The 7,204-nt window shown below is 32.8% G+C and overlaps 1 protein-coding gene across 1 annotated transcript in view; it reads left to right on the forward strand.

Annotated features, from left to right (window-relative positions):
• The window catches only part of LOC110262609, a 16,083-nt gene that overhangs the window by 1,724 nt on the left and 7,155 nt on the right, over positions 1 to 7,204 (forward strand). The gene's annotated exons all lie outside the window — the stretch shown is intronic.

Raw genomic sequence — 7,204 nt, forward strand, 5'->3', positions numbered from 1 at the left:
AATATTTGAAAAAAAAAGAAACATCTAAAACTATTAAAAAAATAATCCAAAACCCAAAAAGAAGACACATATAAAAATATCATATATATATATATATAATTTGATAAGTTTGGAAAATTCTAAATAAAATTAACGATGATCAAACATTATTAAAATAATTAATTACAAAATTATTAATTTGATCTTTAAATCATATTTGCTAATTAATAATTTTGTTGTTATGCAGATTATGAATATTGGGCACAAAAACAAATCAAAGCCCAATTGTACTAGGAATATACAATCGGCCTTGTGCAAAATTATTATTTTAAGTGGCTGAATTATTATTGGGCCAGGAAAAACAAACTTGAGGTCCAACAGAGCAAAGAAAAAGAAAATGGGACACAATATTTTCTCTACTCACTTAACATGATGAAATCCATTTCTTTAATTATATTGCTGCATGCTTTCAAGGGATCCCACTTTTATGTTTTGGTGGATTTCAAATTTATTCAACTTATATTAATTGCATTGGAACCATGAGAGATAAATAACAATTGATTTGATTGTCATCATTAATATCACACGCTACAAAGCAAAAGGGAAGTGGAAATTAATTCAATTTAATTCTTTTGTTCAAATCACATTGAAAGTTTTCTCTCTTCTCTCTCTTGTCTCTCTTCACTCTCGGTCACTTCACAGAAAAAATGGAAGATAGCACAAGCTATCAGAAGCAGAAAGAAGAAGCTAGTAGCAAGGCCATTGTGATGATGGCGGTAAGAAAAAAAAAAATCTAAAGTATGGTGTGGCTAAGATCTTTGCCACAAAAGGAAAGATGCGGTGAAGTAATCTCAAGCCTTCCATACCCGAAAATGGAAGAGATCAACTTCAGTCAAAGAAAGAAGATCCATTGAAGCATGGCTCGTCTCTACTTTTGCTCAACCACCACAAGAGGTAGCTACTTTAGCTACGTGCGTGGAGGAAGAGGCAAAAGATTAGAGCAGGAGGAGCTGTCAAGCATCAAGAACTCATCAAGGGCTAGGAATCCTTCTTGGAGTGTAAGTTAAGATGGAAGGTCCGGATTGATAAAGCTTGGTGTGAAGGAAAGACACAGAGGTAATTGCATGTTGGGTTTTACATTCGATTTTCTCTCCACTCTCTCTGGCCGAACCGGTTTTGGTTTGAAGAAGAAGAAGATTAGCTTGGTTCAACAGTTTCAACCGTGGAGGCTTCCCCTTCTATAAATAAGGGAGAACAGCCAGGGCTTGAAGCAAGGAGAAAAAGAGTGAAAGCACAGAGTTCTCATAGCTATCCAAGCTAACAAAAGTTCTTCTCCTTCAATGTTCTTCATTTTGTATTTTTCTGTTTAATTTTGTCTGTCTTGAGTCTCATGAAAAAGGCAAACAGTGAGGTTTGTAAGAAAAAGCCATAGAGCGGAAAAAGGCAGAGGGTACAAAATTAAAAGAAAAATCCATAGATGTCCTAGAGGTCCTTTGTACATCTGTGTTGTGTTTCATAATTCTGTGGGAATCCCCTTACAAGTTGGGTTAGCACTTAGCAGTTAAAAGTTTGGTAGGTGACCAAGTCAAGTTCAGGATTGGGGTTAGATTTTGGACTTGTCCCAAATAGGAAGGGTAGTTCATAGGGAGAATTGGTGTATGTAATCATGATGATTATAGTGAAATTCCATCGTTGTTGTGATGGAGACTGGATGTAGGTTGCATTGCACTTGGCAGCTGAACCAGGATACTTCATGGTGTGATTCTCTCTCTATCTTCTACTCATTTCTGTTTCTGCTGCATAGGAGATAAAACAAAAAATATCCCTTGCCTGGTTACAAGATAAAAAGAAAACGTCTCGTGGTTAGGTACGAGACAAAAAGCAAAAAGTCTCCTGAAATTATTTCAAAAAGGCCAGCAAGTGTTACTAAGCAAAAAAAAGGTCTAAGATTCAACCCCCTTTTTTCTTAGCCACTGATAACCATCGTGTATATATATATATAAGACACACCCAAAAATTTAAGATAAAGAAACATAAAAAAAACAAATAACAAGAATCATCCAAAACTTACAACAAGAAAAAAATGTTGTTGTAAAAAAATATCCAAAACTTAATAAAAATAAAATTTTAAAACGTAATAAAAACAATATTCAAAACCTAATAAAAACAAAATATCTAAAATTATTTTAAAAAATAAAATATCTAACAAAACGAGACATTTGACATTATTGAAAAAACAACATTCAAAAACCAAGTAAAAACATCTAAGACTATTAAAAAATTATCCAAAATTCAAAAGGAATAGATAAAAAACATAAGGAAAAAAAACACCTAAAACTTAGAAAAAAAAACATTCAAAACTAGTTAAAGAATCGTCCAAAACCAAGAAAAAGAAAAAGAAATAGAGGGGGAGTCTGTGACGTTCTTGTGTGAGAAGATGAAGGGGGAAGGCGCCATGAGATGACTCTAATGGCAACGGGCCAACGGCGTGGCGTCATGGCAAGCGGATCTCCACGGGCGGCGTCACGGCGTGGCGAGACGAGATGGGCGAGGAGGGAATGGCTTTGTGACACGATGGGTTGAAGGAGAGGACACAATCTCGCGGTGAGAAACGTTTGAAAGAGGCAGCACGGGTGTGTGGTGGTGCGGCGACCGGCGCGCGGGGGTTGGGGGAGGCAACATCACGGCTGCGGAGGAGAAGGAGATCACAGTTCCATAACATTATAGATTAAAATAGTAAGGTGCATATTTTTTGTTAGCACAAAATATTTTTTTCTTAATAAAAATAAAATTTTAAAACGTAATAAAAACAATATTCAAAACCTAATAAAAACAAAATATCTAAAATTATTTTAAAAAATAAAATATCTAACAAAACGAGACATTTGACATTATTGAAAAAACAACATTCAAAAACCAAGTAAAAACATCTAAGACTATTAAAAAATTATCCAAAATTCAAAAGGAATAGATAAAAAACATAAGGAAAAAAAACACCTAAAACTTAGAAAAAAAAACATTCAAAACTAGTTAAAGAATCGTCCAAAACCAAGAAAAAGAAAAAGAAATAGAGGGGGAGTCTGTGACGTTCTTGTGTGAGAAGATGAAGGGGGAAGGCGCCATGAGATGACTCTAATGGCAACGGGCCAACGGCGTGGCGTCATGGCAAGCGGATCTCCACGGGCGGCGTCACGGCGTGGCGAGACGAGATGGGCGAGGAGGGAATGGCTTTGTGACACGATGGGTTGAAGGAGAGGACACAATCTCGCGGTGAGAAACGTTTGAAAGAGGCAGCACGGGTGTGTGGTGGTGCGGCGACCGGCGCGCGGGGGTTGGGGGAGGCAACATCACGGCTGCGGAGGAGAAGGAGATCACAGTTCCATAACATTATAGATTAAAATAGTAAGGTGCATATTTTTTGTTAGCACAAAATATTTTTTTTTAATTTTAAAATTAGGTCTGTGCCCTTATTTGATTACATGTACTTTTTTTTTTCTTTGACAATTTCAACCATTTCCTTTATGGTTACTGTTCATACCCTGACCCAATAAAAAAAAGTCAGACCCAATAACACAAAAGGTTCGCCAATAAAGGTGGACTTCATTATAAGTCCGACTTCTTTAAAGAGGTCGGACATCAACAAAGAGGTCCTCTACTTGAACAAGTGACTGCCTCTGGATATTTCTCCGCTACATCTAGAAGGGAGATCTTAACAGACTCCTAAGATAAAAGAAGTAGTTATCTATCAGATAAGATAGAACTACTCCAACAAAAGTGGTTAGCTGCTCTACTATAAATACATTGGAACCTCCATGTATAATTCACGTTCTAATCTACTAAAAACTTGCTTAAAATCCTTGCTAACTTAAGAATCGGAGTCTTTTGCAGGTACCACCTCCACCTCCTCACGAGGAACTCGGACAGGCGACACCTTGTCATCACAAGTCGGACGCTGCCACTCAAAAAAACCTAAACCTCACGTTCAGCTCCAAATCAATGTTTTAGGTAACTTTGGAAATAACTACTATCAACGAACTCCTTGCTTGCATTGGTCAATATAGTTGTTCAAACTTCATTTGTGTGGTGTGTGCCTCTTGCTTGCATTGGTCAATATAGTTCTTCAAACTTCATTTGTGTGGTGTGTGCCTAAATATTTTGGAGAAGTGTTATTTGATCTCTCTTTTATTTTGTCTCATGCTTAGTCATAGAGATTTGCAACTGAAACTTTTACACATTGTTTAGATAAAAAGAATCTGAAAGGAAAGAAAATGTAGAAAAAAGAAAATAGATGAAATTTTTTTTTTATTTGAATGAGAATATTTTTTTCATTTTTTTTTATTCTTTTTTTTTTTTTTCATCTCATATCCAAACAATGCGTTAGGGTGTAATAAGTATAAGTACTGCAAAAACAATAGTTGCGGGTCATTAATTTTGAAAGCAGGTAACAGAACCTGAAGTACGTACTAGTGCTGTTGCTGCATTCTATACATGGATTCGTGAAGCATGTCACGTTGACAAAATCTATCTTATGTTCCTCTGAACGAATTTAACCCCAAAATGAAAATGGAAATTGATAACTTGCACTCTTGTTGCACATTATGCTTCCTCTCAACATATATAATAGTGACCACCTATATATAAAGATCATGCTTTGTGATTTTGAAACAAGCTACCTATATATGGCCCAAATACATGCTCCTTTCAATTATTCCATGGAATAATGCTGTAGAAGCAAAGAAATAATGATAGATATTTTGTTTCTTTATTTTAAAAAATAGAAGTTTTCATGTCAAATTTTAAAAAGAAAAAACAAAATTTTATTCAAAAGTGCTATTTTTTAAAAATATCAAATAAGAACATGTAGTTGATAAATTAATTGAATTCTTGATCATAAGATATAGACTGTGATGAATGACTTATCTTAAAAGAAAAAGAAAAAGAAAAAGAAAAAGGCTAGTGATCTAGAAGCTGCAATAGTGTGCAAAGAAGTTAAGCATATTCGGCCCTTGCTAATTGTGTGCTTTAATATCAAAATGCTTGACTTTAGCTTGCAATTATATATAGTTCAGTTGCAAATTTAGCAAATATTTTCTTTTCAATATCAGGACAAATTTGAACCCAAAACCTTTATAAAAAGAAAGGTAATTCACATAAATAAATATTTGAAGTTAAAAATTATATAGATGTCTTAAATCCAAATAAGTTACACACACCATATCTTAAATACTTTTTATATAAATCAAATCAACTTGTTTCGATTTATACTATTTATATATAAATTGAATCAATCAAATTCAATTTAGTTAAAAATACAATATACCAAATTAATCAAAGTCGACTTATCAAAAAAAGAGCTGAAATACTACTAAATCGAATCATTCAGAATCGATTTATTATAATAGCGTTTGGCAAAAGAAATTAGATTCGATTTCCTAACAAATACATGCATTAGTACTACAATGCTACAGCTTTATATTTCTTCATCGATGTGAAATATCTTCATCCATATAAATATAGTAATTTATTTAGTGATAAAATGATACAATTAGTATTGGACTAGCCCAATTAAAGAATTATATTATAAATAGAAGTATGATGTAATAATGTAGATAGGCATGGTGTAATTGGAAATTTTACTTTCTCTCTTTGGCCCTAATTCTAGGGATTTCTCCTCCATTCTCTCTGATTATCTCTAATTCTCTCTAGTTCTTGATACAAATTCGTATCAAATGATGCTTTCATTGAACACCATGTCAAATTCCTATGATGACACAATTTGGGAACAGATTCAAACTAGCTTAGATCGCTTGAATTCAAATTATGAAAATGGAACCAAGATACTTGCATAATTTTAGGCAACTTACACCAAAATTTGTGCAACCTTGAATGATCATCAACGACTCCGGCAGCCTCCAATATGCCAGATTCAAGTCAAATCAGAAACCAGAAAATTCAACAAATCTAGCGGCAGATATCTCAGCACTTCCAGTTCGGCAATTTCATATGCTAGAATCAGATTCTCCAGAACCAGATTCAGCCATAAATACACCAGGTCTAACAATTCTAGACAAACCAGATGCAGATTTCCAGAATACAGATATAAAAATTCCAGAGTTGGAAAGTAATACAGAACACACCGAAGAGGCAGCAAAATCAAATTTCAATTTTAATTTTCATAAAAAGTGAAATACGCATAATAAAACAAATATATCATAATTTATTCTTGCAAATATTAAAAATAATTTTTAACAATTTATAACAATAAATAATATTTATCTTTAGTATAAATTTTTTAATAATTTTATTTAATATTTAATTAAACCGGTTGAATTCCGATTAAATCCCAGTCGAACCAATAAATCATTGAACCAATGATCTCACCGGTTTATTGACCGGTCCGGTTCTCACAACCTTAATTTCTATAGATGAAGATGTGTCACATCAGCAAAAGAATATGAAAGTAGTGATTGCATAGAATTGTAGTACTATATTTTTTTTTCTTGTCAAATGCTTGTTACTATAAATTAATTGTGAATGAACGATTTAATAGTATTTTAGCTTTTTTTTTTTAAAATAAATCGACTTTAATTAATAATTTGATTTATTGTGTTTCCAATTAAATCAAATTTAATTGATTTGATTTATATATAAATAGCATAAATCAAAGCGCGTTGATTCGATTTATATAAAATATATTTAGAACATGAAATATAATTTATTTATATTTAAACATCTATGTAATTTTTAATGCCAAACTATTTATTCAAGTGATTATCCTAAAAGAAAAAAAAGAAAGACGAATGTCATTGTCATGTGAGCTCCAGTTTGTCAGCAAACTTAGCAAATAACTATACACAGTTACACACCAACCAAACATATAAGCATAAGGTGGACTTGATCATTCACTTGACCTAATCCCTAAATGCTGGATAGCACTAGTTTGCTATATCTAATATGATAATTAATTGACAAATATAATTTCCTATCTTATTCTTATCAAACTTTCAATTAAAAAGACCAGGGAGATCGAGAAGAAATTAAAGAAGTTTAAAATGTATTTCATTTCATCATTATATTGGTGCAAGACATACAGTATTTTGAGAACCGGACTGGAAATCACAAACTAATCCGGTTAATTAAAAATTGATCATAAATTAATTCGGTTTAAGATAAAAATTAACTAATAATATAAACTGATAAAAAAAAGTCAAAACAAAAACCAATT

This window comes from Arachis ipaensis, chromosome B05 (genome assembly GCF_000816755.2).
Source record: "Arachis ipaensis cultivar K30076 chromosome B05, Araip1.1, whole genome shotgun sequence".
Lineage (NCBI taxonomy): Eukaryota > Viridiplantae > Streptophyta > Magnoliopsida > Fabales > Fabaceae > Arachis > Arachis ipaensis.